General features: G+C 44.5%; 1 protein-coding gene across 10 annotated transcripts in view; it reads left to right on the forward strand.

Annotated features, from left to right (window-relative positions):
- The window catches only part of BCL2L13 (BCL2 like 13), a 214,940-nt gene that overhangs the window by 26,120 nt on the left and 170,109 nt on the right, over window positions 1-18,711 (forward strand). The gene's annotated exons all lie outside the window — the stretch shown is intronic.

Genomic DNA, 18,711 nt, shown 5'->3' on the forward strand with positions numbered 1-18,711 from the left:
TTGCAAGTCCTTTTCATCACTGAATATTTCTTGCCAGTCTCTTCTGGCCTGCAAAGTTTCTGTTGAGAAACCAGCTGACAGTCTTATGGGAGCTCCCTTGTAGATAACTAACTGCTTTCCTCTTGTTGGTTTTAAGATTCTGTTTCTCTTTAACCTTTGGCATTTTAATTATGATGTGTCTTGGTGTGGGACTCTGGATTCATCTTGTTGGGGACTCTCTGTACTTCCTGGACTTGTATATCTATTTCCTTCACCAAGTTAGGGAAGTTTTCTGTCATTATTTTAAAAATTAAAAACACACACGTTTTTATTGATTTCAGAGAGGAAGGGAGAGGGAGAGATAGAAACATCAATGTTGAGAGAGAATCACCAATTGGCCTCCCCCTGTAAACCCCCCCTCCCCCCCACACACATTGGAGATTGAGCCCGCAACCTTGCATTAACAGGGAATCCAACCGTGACCTCCTGGTTCAGAAGTCCAGTGCTCAAGCACTGAGCTACACTGGCTGGGCTCTGTCATTTTTTCAAATAGGTTTTCAACTTCTTGATCTCTCTCTTCTCCTTCTGGCACCCCAATGATGCAATTGTTGATATGCTTCAAGTTGTCCCAGAGGCTCCTTGCACTTTCCTCATTCTTTTAGACTCATTTTTCTTTTTTCTGTTCTCATTGGGTGTTTTTTGCTTCCTTATATTCCAACTTGCTGATTTGATTCTCAGGTTCATCTACTCTACTGTTGATTCTCTATACAATAGTCTTCACTGAAGTTAGTGTATCATTCATTTCTGACCGGTTCTTTTTTTATGCTTTTGTAGTTTGCACTAAGTTCATTGAGCATCCTTATAATCAGTGTTTTGAACTCTGCATTTAGTAGATTGCTTCTCTCCATTTTCTTTAGTTCCTTTTCTGGAGTTTTGTCCTGTTCTTTCATTTGGGATGTGTGTTTTTTTGAGTCCTCATTTTAGCAGCCTCCCTGTGTTTGTTTCTGTGTTTTAGGTAGAGTTGTTCCATTTCCTAGGCTTGGTTGAGTTGCCTTATGTAGTAGGTGTTTTGTAGAGTCCAGGGGCACAGCCTTCTTGATCATGAAGCTGAGCACTCAAGGTGTGTGTGCTTCCTCCCCGCCCCCACCGCCCCCCCACAAACACACACTTGGATGGGCTGTGTACATCCTCTGTTGTAGTTCAGTTTGATTGCTGTTGGCATGTCAATAGGAAGGGATTTATTCCCAGGCCAGTCAGCTGGAAGGACTGGCTGTGACCAACGAGGATCAGATGTGCAGGGGCCCACCCCACAGAGTAGGACTTACTTCAGCAGGTCTCTGATACCTGCTGAGTCTGCCCCTTGTCTGTTGTTTGTGGGGGTGGTGATGCTACAGGGTGATCTGATACAGTCTACCAGGTGTGCTGGCTCTGTGGCTTTCCAGGAGGTGCAGGCCAAGATCACCACTGCCAGTATTCTGCCCAAGGCCACTGGCATGAACTACAGATCAATGTTTAGATGACTGCTACTTGTGTTGGGCTTGGAGATGCCAAGAAGAGGCCAAACTGTGAACCAAGGTAGCATGCTGCTAGTGCTGGGCCTAGGACCACTTAGCAAGAGGTATGGGATATACTGAGGCCAGCTGTTGGAGAGATTTTAGGAATGTCTGAAGCGTGAGTTAGGACACGCTATTCATATAGAAAAGCCACTGCAAACAGCTTTGGTGGGGTCCCAGGGAATCACCAGGGCTGGGCAAACAGTGTGGGCCAGGTTGATGGAGATTCAGATATGGCATCTGCCAGTGGCCCTGTGGCTGGGAGGTCTCAGCAAAGGAACAATGACCTCTGCCAGCACTTTTCTCTGGGAGGCCCCCCAGTTCTTGCCCTAAAGCCATACACTTTATTTCCTCTGTATGTCCCTGGATCCTTTCAAGCTGCTGCCCGAGTGCTGGAGATCAGCGGGAGCGTATCTGAGTAAGTCCATGCATGGGGCCTTTAAGTGGAACTGCCTGGGACTCTAGCAGCCTCTGTGTCACCCAGCAATAATCCTCATTGGTTTGTTTTTTTTAAAAAATATATTTTATTTATTTATTTTTTTTTATTGCTTACAGTATTACAAAGGGTATTACATATGTGTCCCTCTTTTTTCCCCCATCCTTGACAATCCCCTGGCCTCCCCTACCCTCCAGTGTCTTATGTCCATTGGCTATGCTTATATGCATGCATACAAGTCCTTTGGTTGATCTCTTACCCCCCTACCTCCAGCCCCCCACCCCTCCACGGCCTTCCCGCTGCAGTTTGACAATCTGTTTGAGGCAGCTCTGCCTCTGTATCTATTATTGTTCAAAAGTTTATAATGGTCTCTATTATCCATGAATGAGTGAGATCATGTGGCATTTTTCCTTCATTGACTGGCTTATTTCACTTAGCATAATGCTCTCCAGTTCCATCCATGCCGTTGCAAATGGTAAGAGCTCCTTTTTTACAGCAGCATAGTATTCCATCGTGTAGATGTACCACAGTTTTCTAATCCATTCATCTCCTGATGGGCACTTAGGCTGTTTCCAGATTCTAGCTATGGTGAATTCTGCTGCTATGAACATATGGGTGCATATATCCTTTCTTTCTTTTTTTTTTTTAATTAAATCTTTATTGTTCAGATTATTACATTTGTTCCTCTTTTTTCCCCCATAACTCCCCTCCTCCCAGTTCCCGCCCCACCCTCCGCCCTCACTCCCCACCCACTGTCCTCATCCATAGGTGCACGATTTTTGTCCAGTCTCTTCCCGAATCTCCCACACCCCTTTCCCCCCCAAGAATAGTCAGTCCATTCCCTTTCTATGTCCCTGATTCTATTATGATAACCAGATTATTTATTCACTTGATTCTTAGATTCACTTGTTGATAGATGCATGTTTGTTGTGCATAATTTGTATCTTTACCCTTTTCTTCTTCTTCCTCTTCTTAAAGGATACCTTTCAGCATTTCATATAATACTGGTTTGGTGGTGATGAACTCCTTTAGCTTTTCCTTGTCTGTGAAGCTCTTTATCTGACCTTCAGTTCTGAATGATAGCTTTGCTGGATAAAGTAATCTTGGTTGTAGGTTCTTGTCATTCATCACTTTGAATATTTCTTGCCATTCCCTTCTGGCCTGCAAAGTTTCTGTTGAGAAATCAGCTGACAGTCATATGGGTATTCCCTTGTAGGTAACTGGGTTTCTTTCTCTTGCTGCTTTTAAGATTCTCTCTTTGTCTTTTGCTCTTGGCATTTTAATTATGATGTGTCTTGGTGTGGTCCTCTTTGGATTCCGTTTGTTTGGGGTTCTCTGCGCTTCCTGGACCTGTAAGTCTATTTCTTTCACCAGGTAGGGGAAGTTTTCTGTCATTATTTCTTCAAATAGGTTTTCAATATCTTGGTCTCTCTCATCTTCTGGCACCCCTATAATTCTGATGTTGGTACGCTTGAAGCTGTCCCAGAGGCTCCTTACACTATCTTCGTATTTTCTGATTCTTTTTTCATTTTGCTTTTCCGGTTGGGTGTTTTTTGCTTCTTCGCATTTCAAATCTTTGCCTTGATCCTTGCAATCCTCTGGTCTGCTGTTGGGAGTCTGTATAATATTCGTTATTTCAGTCCGTGTATGCTTAATTTCTAGTTTCTTCTTCATCATAACATTGAGGGTCTCATTAGATTTCTTGTAGATCTCAATAACTTTATCGGCGGCTTCTAGGCAGTTCTTGAGAGACCTTAAAAGTGTGGTTCTGAACTCAATATCCTCCATTGACAGTTTTGTCCTGTTTCTTTGTCTCCGCATTTTTTATGCTTTCTTGGTGTACCCCTAGTGGTCTTTGTGCGCAGTCTTGTTGTAGTTAAGCCTTGACTGTTGTCGGCAATACCGGGGGTGATTTTACCTCCATGCTAAATGGCTACGAGACTCCGCTGTGTCTGCAGTGGGAGAGCTTCTGTGCTGGATCTCTAGGGCGGTGCTAATCTAGCGTTTGCCTGAGGCTATCCGGCAAATGGCTCTGTGCAGGGCTTGGGCAGGGCGGGTCCCTGGGGATCTACAGGGCGGGCTGGAGCGAGCAGTTATGGCTGCTCTCAGTCCCATCCCTAGGGGCTCTGCCTCACAGAGTCCCAGCAACCGCTGCAAACCTTGGAGAGAAAGCTGCCTTCGAGTTCCGACCGAAGCCAGACAGTCCCGCTTCTCCCGTTTGAGTCTGGGTCCCTAGAGACTCGCTGGATCTGGAGCTCAGAGTCTGAAACTCCCTCCCGATTGAAAACAACAACTGCGCCCTCCGCCACCAGCCGTCTCCACGTGCACTCCGCACCTTAGTATTTCACTTCAGCACTGCGTCTCCTCTGATTCTGGGTATGATATTCTCTTTCCTCCTAGTTGTAGAATTTCCGCTCAGCCAGCCTTCCTGTGGTTCTGGATGATGTCCGTTCTGTCTTTTAGTTGTTTTTTGAAGTGGTTGTTCGAGACAGCAATCTCCGGCGTTAACCTATGCCACCATCTTGGTTTCCTGCATATATCCTTTCTGATTGGTGTTTCTGGTTGTTGGGATATATTCCTAGAAGTGGGATCACAGGGTCAAATGGGAGTTCCATTTTTAGTTTTTTGAGGAAACTCCATACTGTCTTCCATAGTGGCTGCACCAGTGTGCATTCCCACCAGCAGTGCACGAGTGTTCCTTTTTCTCCACATCCTCTCCAGCACTTGTCGTTTGTTGATTTGTTGATGATAGCCAGTCTGACAGGTGTGAGATGGTACCTCATTGTTGTTTTGATTTGCATCTCTCGGATGATTAGTGACTTTGAGCATGTTTTCATATGTCTCTTGGCTTTCTGAATGTCCTCTTTTGAAAGGTGTCTATTTAGGTTCTTTGCCCATTTTTTGATTGGATTGTTTATCTTCCTTTTGTTAAGTTGTATGAGTTCCCTATAAATTTTGGAGATTAGGCCCTTTTCAGATATGACATTGGCAAATATGTTTTCCCACGCAGTGGGTTTTCTCATCGTTTTGTTGATGGTTTCTTTTGCTGTGCAGAAGCTTTTTATTTTGATGTAGTCCCATTTGTTCATTTTCTCTTTAGTTTCAAGTGCCCTAGGAGCTGTATCAGTGAAGAAATTGCTTCGGCATATGTCTGAGATTTTGTTGCCTTTGGATTCTTCTAGAATTTTTATGGTTTCCTGTCGTACATTTAAGTCCTTTATCCATTTTGAGTTTATTTTTGTGTATGGTGTAAGTTGGTGGTCTAGTTTCATTTTCTTGCATATATCTGTCCAATTTTCCCAACACCATTTATAAAAGAGACTATCTTGGCTCCATTGTATGTTCTTGCCTCCTTTGTCAAATATTAATTGAGCATATTGGTTCGGGCCGATTTCTGGGCTCTCTATTCTATTCCATTGATCTATATGCCTGTTCTCGTGCCAGTACCAGGCAGTTTTGAGAACAGTGGCTTTGTAATACATCTTGATATCTGGTATTGAGATCCTACCTACTTTGTTCTTTCTCAGTATTACTGCAGGTATTCGAGGTCTTTTTTTTTTTTTTTTTTATTGCTTAAAGTATTACAAAGGGTATTACATATGTATCCATTTTATCCCCCCACCCTAGACAGTCCCCTAGCCTCCCCTATCACCCAGTGTCTTATGTCCCTTGGTTATGCTTATATGCATGCATACAAGTCCTTTAGTTGATCTCTTACCCCACTACCTCCTGCCCCCCAACCCTCCCCGGCCTTCCCGCTGCAGTTTGACAATCTGTTTGAGGCAGCTCTGCCTCTGTATCTATTATTGTTCAAAAGTTTATAATGGTCTCTATTGTCCATGAATGAGTGAGATCATGTGGTATTTTTCCTTTATTGACTGGCTTATTTCACTTAGCATAATGCTCTCCAGTTCCATCCATGAAGTTGCAAATGGTAAGAGTTCCTTCCTTTTTACAGCAGCATAGTATTCCATCGTGTAGATGTACCACAGTTTTCTAATCCATTCATCTACTGATGGGCACTTAGGCTGTTTCCAGATCTTAGCTATGGTGAATTGTGCTGCTATGAACATAGGGGTGCATATATCCTTTCTGATTGGTGTTTCTGGTTTCTTGGGATATATTCCTAGAAGTGGGATCACAGGGTCAAATGGGAGTTCCATTTTCAGTTTTTTAAGGAAACTCCATACTGTCTTCCATAGTGGCTGCACCAGTCTGCATTCCCACCAGCAGTGCACAAGTGTTCCTTTTTCTCCACAACCTCTCCAGCACTTGTCGTTTGTTGATTTGTTGATGATAGCCAGTCTGACAGGTGTGAGATGGTACCTCATTGCTGTTTTGATTTGCATCTCTCGGATGATTAGTGACTTTGAGCATGTTTTCATATGTCTCTTGGCTTTCTGAATGTCCTCTTTTGAAAGGTGTCTATTTAGGTCCTTTGCCCATTTTTTGATTGGATTGTTTATCTTTCTTTTGTTAAGTTGTATGAGTTCCCTATAAATTTTGGAGATTAGGCCCTTATCAGATATGTCATTGGCAAATATGTTTTCCCACACAGTGGGTTTTCTCGTTGTTTTGTTGATGGTTTCTTTTGCTGTGCAGAAGCTTTTTATTTTGATGTAGTCCCATTTGTTCATTTTTTCTTTAGTTTCAAGTGCCCTAGGAGCTGTATCAGTGAAGAAATTGCTTCGGCATATGTCTGAAATTTTCTTGCCTTTGGATTCTTCTAGAATTTTTATGGTATCCTGTCGTACATTTAAGTCCTTTATCCATTTTGAGTTTATTTTTGTATATGGTGTAAGTTGGTGGTCTAGTTTCATTTTCTTGCATATATCTGTCCAATTTTCCCAACAGCATTTATTGAAGAGACTATCTTGGCTCCATTGTATGTTCTTGCCTCCTTTGTCAAATATTAATTGAGCATATTGGTTCGGGCCGATTTCTGGGCTCTCTATTCTATTCCATTGATCTATATGCCTATTCTTGTGCCAGTACCAGGCAGTTTTGAGAACAGTGGCTTTGTAATACAACTTGATATCTGGTATTGAGATCCCACCTACTTTGTTCTTTTTCAGGATTGCTGCAGCTATTCGGGGTCTTCTTTTATTCCAGATGAATTTTTGGAAAGTTCGTTCTAGATCTCTGAAGTATGCTGTTGGTATTTTAATGGGAAGTGCGTTGAATTTATAGATTGCTTTGGGTAGTATGGACATTTTAATGATGTTGATTCTACCAATCCATGAACACGGTATGTTCTTCCATCTGTTTATGTCTTCCTCTATGTCTTTTTTCAACGTCCTGTAGTTTTCTGAGTAGAGGTCTTTTACCTCTTTAGTTAAGTTTATTCCTAGGTAGCTTAATTTTTTTGGTGCAATGGTAAACGGGATTGTTTTTATAATCTCTCTTTCTGAAAGTTCACTATTGGTGTATAGAAATGCCTCAGATTTCTTGGGGTTAATTTTGTATCCTGCTACATTGCCAAATTCATGTATTAAGTCTAGTAGCTTTTTGATGGAATCTCTAGGGTTTTGTATGTATAATATCATGTCATCTGCAAATAAGGACAGTTTTACTTCCTCTTTTCCAATTTGGATGCCTTTTATTTCTTCTTCTTGCCGAATTGCAATGGCTAACACTTCCAGTACTATGTTGAACAGGAGTGGTGAGAGGGGGCATCCCTGTCTTGTTCCTGTTCTTAGGGGAAATGGTGTTAGTTTTTGTCCGTTGAGTATGATGTTGGCTGTGGGCCTGTCATATATGGCTTTTATTATGTTGAGGTATGATCCTTCTACTCCCACCTTGCTGAGAGTTTTTATCAAAAATGGGTGTTGAATTTTGTCAAATGCTTTTTCTGCATCAATTGATATGACCATGTGGTTTTTTTCTTTCAATTTGTTTATGTGATGTATCACGTTTATTGATTTGCGGATATTGTACCATCCTTGCATCCCTGGGATAAATCCTACTTGGTCATGGTGTATGATCTTTCTGATGTACTGCTGGATCCGATTTGCTAAGATTTTGTTGAGGATTTTGGCATCTATGTTCATGAGGGATATTGGCCTGTAATTCTCTTTCATTGTGTTGTCTTTACCTGGTTTTGGTATTAGGGTGATGCTGGCTTCATAGAATGAGCTTGGAAGTGTTCCTTCCTCTTGAATTTTTTGTAGTAGTCTGAGGAGGATAGGTTTTAGTTCTTCCTTGAATGTTTGGTAAAACTCCCCTGTGAAGCCGTCTGGTCCTGGGCTTTTGTTTGATGGAAGCTTTTTGATGACTGCTTCAATTTCTTCCATAGTTATTGGCCTGTTGAGGTTTTTAGATTCTTCCTGATTGAGTTTTGGAATGCTGTATTTTTCTAGGAATTTGTCCATTTCCTCCAGGTTGTCTAGTTTGTTGGAGTAGAGCTGTCCATAGTATTTTTTAACAATCATTTGTATTTCTGTGGGGTCTGTTGTTATTTCGCCTCTATCGTTTCTGATTTTATTTATTTGGGTCCTCTCTCTCTGCTTCTTGGTGAGTCTGCCTAGAGGTTTATCAATCTTGTTTATCGAGGTCTTTTTTTTATTCCAGATGAATTTTTGGAGTGTTCGTTCTAGATCTGTGAAGTATGCCGTTGGTATTTTTAAATATATTTCTTTATTGATTTCAGAGAGAAAGGGAGGAGAGAGAGATAGAAACATCAATGATGAGAGAGAATCATTGATCGGCTGCCTTCTGCTTGTCCCCCACTGGGAATTGAGCCCGCAACCCAGGCATGTATGTGCCCTTGGCCGGAATCGAACCCGGGACCCTTCCGTCCACAGGCTGACGCTTTATCCACTGAGCCAAGCCGGCTAGGGCTCCTCATTGGTTTTTACAGCCTGAAGTTATAGGGACTTCTCTTCCCAGCACTAGAACCCTAGACTGAGGGGTCTGCTGTTGGGCTGGGACCCCTTGCTCCTCACAGGGGAATTCTGCAGCCAAGATATCCCTCCCTGTTAAAAATCAGCATACTTTCAACTGGTGTGGCTTAGTGGTTGATTATCGATTTACGAACCTGGAGGTCATGGTTCAATTCCCTATCTGGGACATGCCTGGGTTTTGGACTCTGTCCTCAGTAGGGGGCATGAAGGAAGTTGATCAATAATTCTCTCTCATCATTGATTTTTTTTCTAATTTAAATTCTTTATTATTGAAAGTATTACATATGTATCCTTTCCCCCCCATTAACCTCTCCCTGGCTGCTCCCACCCTCCAGCACATGCACTTGCCCCCCTACTGTCTGTGTCCATTTTTTATGCTTATATGCATGCATACAAGTCCTTTGGTTGATCTCTAATCCTCTTCCCCCCCATGATGTTGCAAATGGTAGGAGTTCTTTCATTTTTACAGCAGCGTAGTATTCTACTGTGTAGATATACCAAAGTTTTTTAATCCACTCATCTGCTGGTGGGCACTTAAGCTGTTTACAAATCTTAGCTATTGTAAATTGTGCTGCTCTGAGCATAGGGATGCATATATCCTTTCTGATTGGTGTTTCTGGTTTCTTGGGAGATAGTCCTAGAAGTGGGATTACTGGGTCTAATGGGAGTTCCATTTTTAATTTTTTGAGGACACTCCATACTGTTTTCTCATCATTGATGTGTTTTGTTTTTTTTTATCATCGATGTTTTTAATCTCTCCCTTCCTCTCTCAAATAAATAAAAAATATATTTAAAAAAAAGCAAACAGAGTTCATTTCAAATTACACGGATTCAGGGAGAACCAAGATGGCGGCATAGGTTAACGCCGGAGTTTGCTGCTTTGAACAACTACTTCAAAAGTGAAACTAAAAGACGGAACGGACATCACCCAGAACCACAGGAACGCTGGCTGAGTGGAAGTCCTACAACTAGGAGGAAAGAGAAACGCATGTGGACACTCAGAGGAGGCGCAGTGCTGAAGTCAAATTCTGAGGTGCGGAGTGCGCGGAGCGGGCTGGCGGCGGAGGGCGCGGCTGGCGTTTTCAATCGGGAGGGAGTCCCAGACTCTGAGCTCCAGATACAGGCGAGTCTTTAGGGACCCAGACTCAAACGGGACTGTCTGGCTTCGGTCAGAGCGAGTGCAGCTTTCTCTCCGAGCTTTGCAGTGGGTGCTGGGACTCAGAGAAGCAGAGCCCCTGGGGACAGGACTGAGAGCCGCCATAACTGCTCTCTCCGGCCCACCCAGTTGATCCGGTGCGACCCGCCCTACCCAAGCCCTGCACAGAGGCATTTGCCGGATAGCCTCAGGCAAAGGCTAGATTAGCACCTCCCTAGAGGACAGAAGTTCTCTCACTGCTGACACAGCTGATTCTCATAGCCACTTGGCCTGGAGGTCAAACCCTCCCTGGGATTAGCTACATCAATCAAGGTTTAACTATAAGACTGCGCACAAAGACCACTAGGGGGTGCACCAAGGAAGCATAACAAAATGCAGAGACAAAGAAACAGGACAAAATTGTCAAAGGAAGATATAGAGTTCAGAACCACACTTTTAAGGTCTCTCAAGAACTGTTTAGAAGCCGCCGATAAACTTAATGAGATCTACAAGAAAACTAATGAGACCCTCGATGTTATATTGGGGTACAAACTAGAAATTAAGCATACACGGACTGAAATAACGAATATTATACAGACTCCCGACAGCAGACTAGAGGAGCACAAGAATCAAGTCAATGATTTGAAATGCGAGGAAGCAAAAAACACCCAACCAGAAAAGCAAAATGAAAAAAGAATCCAAAAATGCGAGGATAGTGTAAGGAGCCTCTGGGACAGCTTCAAGCGTACCAACATCTGAATTATAGGGGTGCCAGAAGATGAGAGAGAGCAAGACATTGAAAACCTATTTGAAGAAATAATGACAGAAAACTTCCCCTACCTGGTGAAAGAAATGGACTTACAGGTCCAAGAAGCGCGGAGAACCCCAAACAAAAGGAATCCAAAGAGGACCACACCAAGACACATCATAATTAAAATGCCAAGAGCAAAAGATAAAGAGAGAATCTTAAAAGCAGCAAGAGAAAGAAACCCAGTTACCTACAAGGGAATACCCATACGACTGTCAGCTGATTTTTCAACAGAAACTTTGCAGGCCAGAAGGGAATGGCAAGAAATACTCAAAGTGATGAATACCAAGAACCTACAACCAAGATTACTTTATCCAGAAAAGCTATCATTCAGAATTGAAGGTCAGATAAAGAGCTTCACAGATAAGGAAAAGCTAAAGGAGTTCATCACCACCAAATCAGGATTATATGAAATGCTGAAAGGTATCCTTTAAGAAGAGGAAGAGGAAGAAAAAGGTAAAGATACAAATTATGAACAACAAATATGCATCTATCAACAAGTGAATCTAAGAATCAAGTGAATAAATAATCTGATGAACAGAATGAACTGGTGATTATAATAGAATCAGGGACATAGAAAGGGAATGGACTGACTATTCTTGGGAGGGAAAGGGATGTGGGAGATGCGGGAAGAGACTGGACAAAAATCGTGCACCTATGGATGAGGACAGTGGGTGGGGAGTGAGGGCGGAGGGTGGGGCGGGAACTGGGAGGAGGGGAGTTATGGGGGGGGGAAAAAGAGGAACAAATGTAATAATCTGAACAATAAAGATTTAATTAAAAAATAAATAAATAAAAACAAGCAAACAAACAAAATGCCACACATTCTGCATCTCCAGCCCTCCTATCAATTTCAATGTGGTTTCTTCTTTAATTCTCTAGTTGTAGGATTTCCAGTCTGCCAGATATCAGGTGGTTCTGAATGATCGTCATTCTGTATTTTAGTTGTAATTTTGATGTGATTATGGGAAGAGGTGGGTCCTGGAGTTTACCTATGCCACCATCTTGACCCTCTCCTCATTTTTTAAATACCAATAAGCTTTTAAGGAATAACCTCTCCTCTCTTTCCATTCCCTGATCCATTCCCAGAAGCAACTACTTTGAATGCTTTTTAAAAGCTTGATATTTTTCCCAGCCAGCATGGCACAGTGGTTGAACATCCACCTATGAACCAGGAGGTCACAGTTCGATTCCCAGTCAGGGCACATGCCTAAGTTGCGGACTCCATCCCCAGTGAGGCAGCCAATCAATGATTCTCTCTCATCATTGATGTTTCTATCTCTCTCCCCTTCTCCCTTCCTCCCTTAAATCAATAAAAAAATATTTTTTAAAAAAAGTTTGATATTTTATTTTTAAAAGTTTTTTACTTTTGTTGTTAATCCTCACCCCAGGATATTTTCCATTGGTTTTTGAGAGAGAGTGGAAAGGAGGGGGAGAGACAGAGAGAAAGAAAACATCAATGGGAGAGAGACACATTGATTGTTTGCCTCCTGCACTCGCCCTGATCAGGGCTGGGGATCGAGCTTGTAACCAAGGTACATGCCCTTGACCAAAATCCAATCTAGGACCCTTCAGTCCACAGGCTTACGCTCTATCCACTGAGCCAAACTGGCTAGGGCAAGAGCTTGGTATTTTAAATGATTGCCTTTGGTACAGGTACAGATCTGCTAAGTACATGTAAATAAAAAGAAATACATGTGTCTTTAGATATTTTATATTTAATAAGACATAGATTAGAATTATATTATTATTATTAATTTTTTAAGTATACTTTTATTGATTTCAGAGAGGAAGGGAGTGGGAGAGAGAGATAGAAACATCAATGATGAGAGAGAATCATTGATTGGTTGCCTCAACCCGGGCATGTGCCCTTGACTGGAATTGAACCCGGGACCCTGCAGTCCACGGGCCTATGCTGTATCCACTGAGCCAAATTGGCTAGGGCTACATAATTATTTTTAAATTTATAATACAGTTTAGTTGCTTGGATTGCCTTTTTTCAATGCTATTAGATTTAAACATTGAATTCTTATATTTGATAGTTTTTAGTACAATTCTTTGTATTGGAAAGTTGTATATATACTTCTTTATTTTTAAGTCTTTATTGTTGAGACTATTACAGGTATCTCCCTTATTTCCCCCATTGCCCGCCTCCACCTAGTTCCCACCCTGCCCCAGGCCTTCACCACCCTACTGTCTGTGACCATAGATAAGATCCTTGGTTAATATCTTCCCTCCCCCACCCCCTCCTTCCCGCATCCCTCTGAGATTTGTCACTCTGTTCCATGCTTCCATGCCACTGATTCTATTTTATTCACCAGTTTATTTTGTTCATTAGATTTCTTTTAAATATATATTTTTTGATTATAGAGAGGAAGGGAGAAGGAGTGAGAGATAGAAACATCAATGATGAGAGAGAATCATTGAATAGCTGCCTCCTGCAAGCATCACACTGGGGATAAGAGCCCGCAACCTGGGCATGTGCCCTTGACTAGAATTGAACCCGGGACCCTTTAGTCCACAGGCCGAAGCCCTGAGCCAAAACGGCTAGGGCTCACTAAGTTTTAAAATGTTTCTATGTTCACGTTCTTTATTGTATGTCTAAATGTCTTCAGGTTTTTTTTTAAATTGAATAAGGTATTACATATGTGTCCTTATCCCCGCATTGTGTCTTCAGGTTTTTAAAAAATATGTCTGTATTGATTTTGAGAGAGAGAGAGAAGGAGGGAGAGGGAGAGAAACATTGATGTGAGAGTGAATCTTCGATCAGCTGCCTTTTGCATGCCCCCTCCTGGGAATCAAGACGGCAACTTGGGCATATGTCCTGAAAGGGAATCGAACCAGCAACCCTTTAAGTGCATAGGTTGATGTCCAACCAACTGAGACACACATGCCAGGGCCCTTTTTTTTTTTTTTTTTTTAAAGTCATTAGTACTCATAAAATTTTTGGTATAACATAAAAGCTTAGTTCACTTTTACTGGTAGTGGAGCTTAAATTGAAATGGTCAATTAAAGAGGGAATCAGACACAAGGAGGATATTATAAGAAATTTTATTTAAAGTGTTAATAGACCTAACTGGTTTGGCTCAGTGGATAGAGCGTTGGCCTGCAGACTGAAAGGTCCCAGGTTCGATTCCGGTCAAAGGCATGTACCTTGGTTGCGGGCACATCCCCAGTGGGGAGTGTGCAGGAGGCAGCTCAATCGATGTTTCTCTCTCATCGATGTTTCTAACTCTCTATCCCTCTCCCTTCCTCTCTGTGAAAAATCAATAAAATATATTAAAAAAAATAAAGTGTTAATAAATATACGTTTATTTAGCAATTTTGATGTAGGGCCAAGGCTTTTTTAAAATATGGGTCTGTTGTTTATAGTTTCCAATTTATGTTTATTTAAAGTACACTAAGCACATAAACACACTTATAAAATCATCTGATTAAAGAGTCATTATAGATTTTCATGATCCCCCCCCCCCCATTTTTCTACAGTTGTTTCTCTCATATCCAATTTGAAATGTTTTTTGTGTGTGTGTGTGAGTTTTTTTTTGTTAATTCTCACTTGAGGGTGTTTTTTTAATTTATTTATTTTAAGTATATTTTTATTGATTTCAGAGAGGAAGGGAGAGGGATAGAATGATAGAAACATCAATGATGAGAGAGAATCATCTATTGGCTGCCTCCTGCATGCCCCCTACTGGAGATTGAGCCCACAACTCGGGCATATGCCCTCAACTGGAATTGAACCTGGGACCCTTCAGAACACAAGCCGACACTCTGTCTACTGAGAAAACCAGCTAGGGCTTAATTAATTTTTAATTTTTAGAGAAGATGGAAGGGAGGGAGGGGAGGAGAGAGAGACAGAGACAGAGACAGAAACAGAGACATTGATGTGAGAGAGACACATTGGTTAGTTGCCTCCTGCATGCACCCCTATCCAGGTACATGCCCTTGACCAGGATTTGAACCTACAATCCTTCAGTGTGTGGGCCAATGCCCTGACCACTGAGCAACACCAGCCAGAGCTGAAAGGGTTGATTTTGATTTTTGATTCTTGTAATCCTCACCAGAGGATACTTTCTTCATTGGTTTCTAGAGAGAGTAGAAGGGAGGGAGGAGGGGTTGGGGAGAAAGAGGGAGAGTAACATTGATACCAGAGAGACACATCAACTGGCTCTCTCCCGCATGTGCTCTCACCGGTTAGGGAAACTGCAACCAAAGTTTGTGCTCTTGACTGGGAATGAACCTGTGACCCCTTGGTCCACAGGCCGACGCTCTAACCATTGAGAAAATGAGCCAGGATGAAATGGTATTTGAAGAAGTAACTTCCCAAAATGTTGAATTTAGTTTTCATAGAAATATCAACTTTTTTTGTACAATCATGTTTCAATGATACCTATGATTTTATTTTATTTAATTAAAATTTTTTTTACTTATTGATTTTAGAGAGAGAGAAATATCGATTTATTGTTTCACTTATTTGTGTATTCATTGGTGTATTCTTGTATGTGCCCTATTTGAGATTGACCCTATAACCTTGGTATATTGGGATGATGCTCTGACTACTGGACTACCCAACCATGGCTGATGTCTGTCTGTCTGACCGTTAGCTATGTTGCACACTGACCACCAGGGGGCAGATGCTCAATGTAGGAGCTGCCATGACGTGCACTGGCCATTTAAAAAGAAACGGCATCGTGGATCTACTGCCAACAAACCAACACTTGGCTTCCCCCAAGTGGGACACAGGCCCCGCCACCACCTCGGAGCAATAGCCCACCAAATTGCAGCCAATGCTGCCAAGACCCCATGGCACAAAATGTGGCCCATAGCTCAACCCAGCCCAGAAAAGGTCACTGTGGGCGCTGGGTAATGACATCACGTAGCAACGGCCGGCTTCCTCTCCCTAGCGACTAGTCTCCTTGGAGTTTCTTCAGCCCAGGAACATGACTTGCTTTATAGCCAGGTGCAAACATTTTACACTTTAACCAAATGTCTGCAAAGCATTTTCCCATGCCTCATCTCATTTGATCCTCACAGAAGTCCTGGAGTAGGTAGATAGGAGACTCGGTAGAATCCTATTTTCTTTTCATTAGCTGGAAAACGGAGATTTAGAAAGTTTAGAAACTTGACCTGACTGAAAAGAAGTAAAAAATGGTGGACCTTGAAAATGACTTCAGGTTTTCTCACTCTGCAGAATATAGTCAAACACTGCTGCAGCTAAATATTTTACCCTTTGTTCTCCTTGCATGATCTACAATAATAACCTGCTTCGTGTTGATATTTACTACTGTGTTGCTGACAGTTATCTGAAAGAGAAGTTGAGGTACTTCACTGGGCTGGGAAAAGTTTAGCTAAATCAGAAAACAGGTCTGTAAGTTTATATTTATATATATAAGGAGCCAGGGTCTGTAACAACTGAAGACTCGACCTAGCACTGAAAGTCAGTGCTGGGTTGCTATGGCAACTCAGAGTGGCAATCAACGAACCAGAGTGCTTGGGCAGCGACCCAGCACTGACTACCAACGGGGCTGCAGATTAGGCCCGGAGAGAGGCCTGCAGAGAGAGAGGCAGGGTCTGATCTGCAGCCTCAGTGGCAGCTGTTTATCAGCCATTGCCTCTCCCTTTCTCTCTGTGCTTCACCAGCAGCTGTGCCTATTTCTGGGCCTCCACCGGGCTGCTGATCAGTCCTGCCTCTTTGATCAGGCCCAGAGATAGGCCTGGAGATGCTGACTGGCATAGAAACCGACCAATCAGAACCAAATCTGGGTGAAGTGCCAGGAGCCAATGGCTGCCTAGGAGGCGGAGATTTGGATACTGACTGGCATACTGGCATAGAAACCGACCAATCAGAACCTAATCTGGATGAACTATGAAGGCAGAACCTAAGGTGGGGGCTGATGAGGGATTTTAAGGGCAACAGCTGTTTGGTGTAAGGTGTAAGAAAGCGGTTCAGTATTTTAATAACCACTTTGGCTGTATAGTGCATATGGCTGACTATCAATCCAGATATGGGGATTATGTGTTTTTGTCTGCCAAGAGCATCTCCTCCTGCTGAAAAAGGCTCCCCCCATTTAAGCAATCCTATCCTATATAATCTATCTATACTAATAAAAGGGTAATATGCTAATTAGACCGGGTCAACCGGCCATTTTCCGGGCGTCTGACTTCCTCCCGGACAAAACCATGGTGGTGGGGGCTGAGACAGAGGCAGGTAGGGATGATCAGGCCTGCAGGGGAGGGCAGTTGGGGCAAGATCAGGCCGGTAAGGTGTTAGGGGCAATCAGGCTGGCAGGGGAGGGCCATTGGGGGCAACCAGTCTGGTAGGGGAGGGCAGTTAGGGGCGATCAGGCAGGCAGAGGCAGTTAGGGGCAAGATCAGGCTGGCAGGGGAGGGCTGTTGGGGGCAAGACCAGGCCGGCAGGTGAGGGCAGTTGGGGGTGAGATCAGGCCGGCAGGGGAGGGCTGTTGGGGGCAACCAGGCCTGCAAGGGAGGGCAGTTGGGAGCGAGATCAGGCCGGCAGGGGAGGGCAGTTAGGGGCAATCAGGCAGGCAGAGGCAGTTAGGGGCAATCAGGCAGGCAGGCAGAGAGGTTAGGGGCGATCAGGTAGGCAGGCAGAGAGTTTGGGGGTGATCAGGCAGGCAGGCAGAGGTAGTTAGGGGTGATCAGGCAGGCAGGCAGGCAGGTGTGCTGTTAGGAGCCAGTGGTCCCAGATTGTGAGAATGATGTCCAACTGCCGGTTTAGGCCTGATCCCAGTCGGACATTTCCCAAGAGGTCCCCGATTAGAGAGGGTGCAGGCTGGGCTGAGGAATCCCTCCCCCCCGTGCACGAATGTTGTGCACCAGGCCATTAGTGTGTGTGTGTGTGTGTGTGTGTGTGTGTGTGTGTGTGTGTGTGTGTATGTATGTATATATATATATATATATATACTAGAGGCCCGGTGCACAAAAATTTGTGCACTCGGGGTTGGGAGAGGAGGTCCCTCAGCCTGGCCTGTGCCCTCTCACAGTCTGGGACCCATCAGGAGATAAGGACCTGCTGGTTTAGGCCTGCTCCCTGGTGGCAGAGGGCAGGCCTAATCCTAGGTGTAACCCCTGGTCGGGCTCAGAGCAGGGCCCATTGGGGAGTTGGGGCCCCGCCTCCTGTCATGCACAGAGCAGGGCGGATTGGGAGGTTGCCATGCCACCCTCAGTCATGCTCAGGGTAGGGCCGATTGGGGGGTTGGGGCACCACCCCCTGTCACACTCAAGGCAGGGTCCATAGGGAGGTTGCAGCGCCACTCCTGTCATGCACAGAGCAGGGCCGATCAGAGGGTTGGGGCTCCGCACCCTGTCACACTGATCCCGGTGCTGGGAAGCCTCGCTGCTCCGCTGATCCCAGGGCCAGGACGCCTCTCGGCTCCCCTGATCCCTGGCCCGGAGGCCTCTCGGCTCCGCTGATCACCGGGGCGGGAGGCCTCTCTGCTCCGCTGATCGCGGGGCCTCCGACTCTGCTGATCACGGGGCCGGGAGGCCTCTGGACTCCGCTGATCACCGGGGCTGGGAGGCCTATGGACTCCGCTGATCACCGGGCCGGGAGGCCTATGGACTCCGCTGATCACCGGGCCGGGAGGCCTCTGGACTCCGCTGATCACAGGGGCCGGGAGGCCTCTCGGCTCCGCTGATCACCGGGGCCGGGAGGCCTCTCGGCTCCGCTGATCACCGGGGCCGGGAGGCCTCTCGGCTCCGCTGATCACCGGGGCCGGGAGGCCTCTCGGCTCCGCTGATCACCGGGCCCGGGAGGCCTCTCGGCTGATCACCGGGCCCGGGAGGCCTCTCGGCTCCGCTGATCGCGGGGCCTCCGACTCCGCTGATCACTGGGGCCGGGAGGCCTCTCGGCTGATCACCGGGCCGGGAGTCCTCTC

Source organism: Myotis daubentonii, chromosome 2 (assembly GCF_963259705.1).
Source record: "Myotis daubentonii chromosome 2, mMyoDau2.1, whole genome shotgun sequence".
Lineage (NCBI taxonomy): Eukaryota > Metazoa > Chordata > Mammalia > Chiroptera > Vespertilionidae > Myotis > Myotis daubentonii.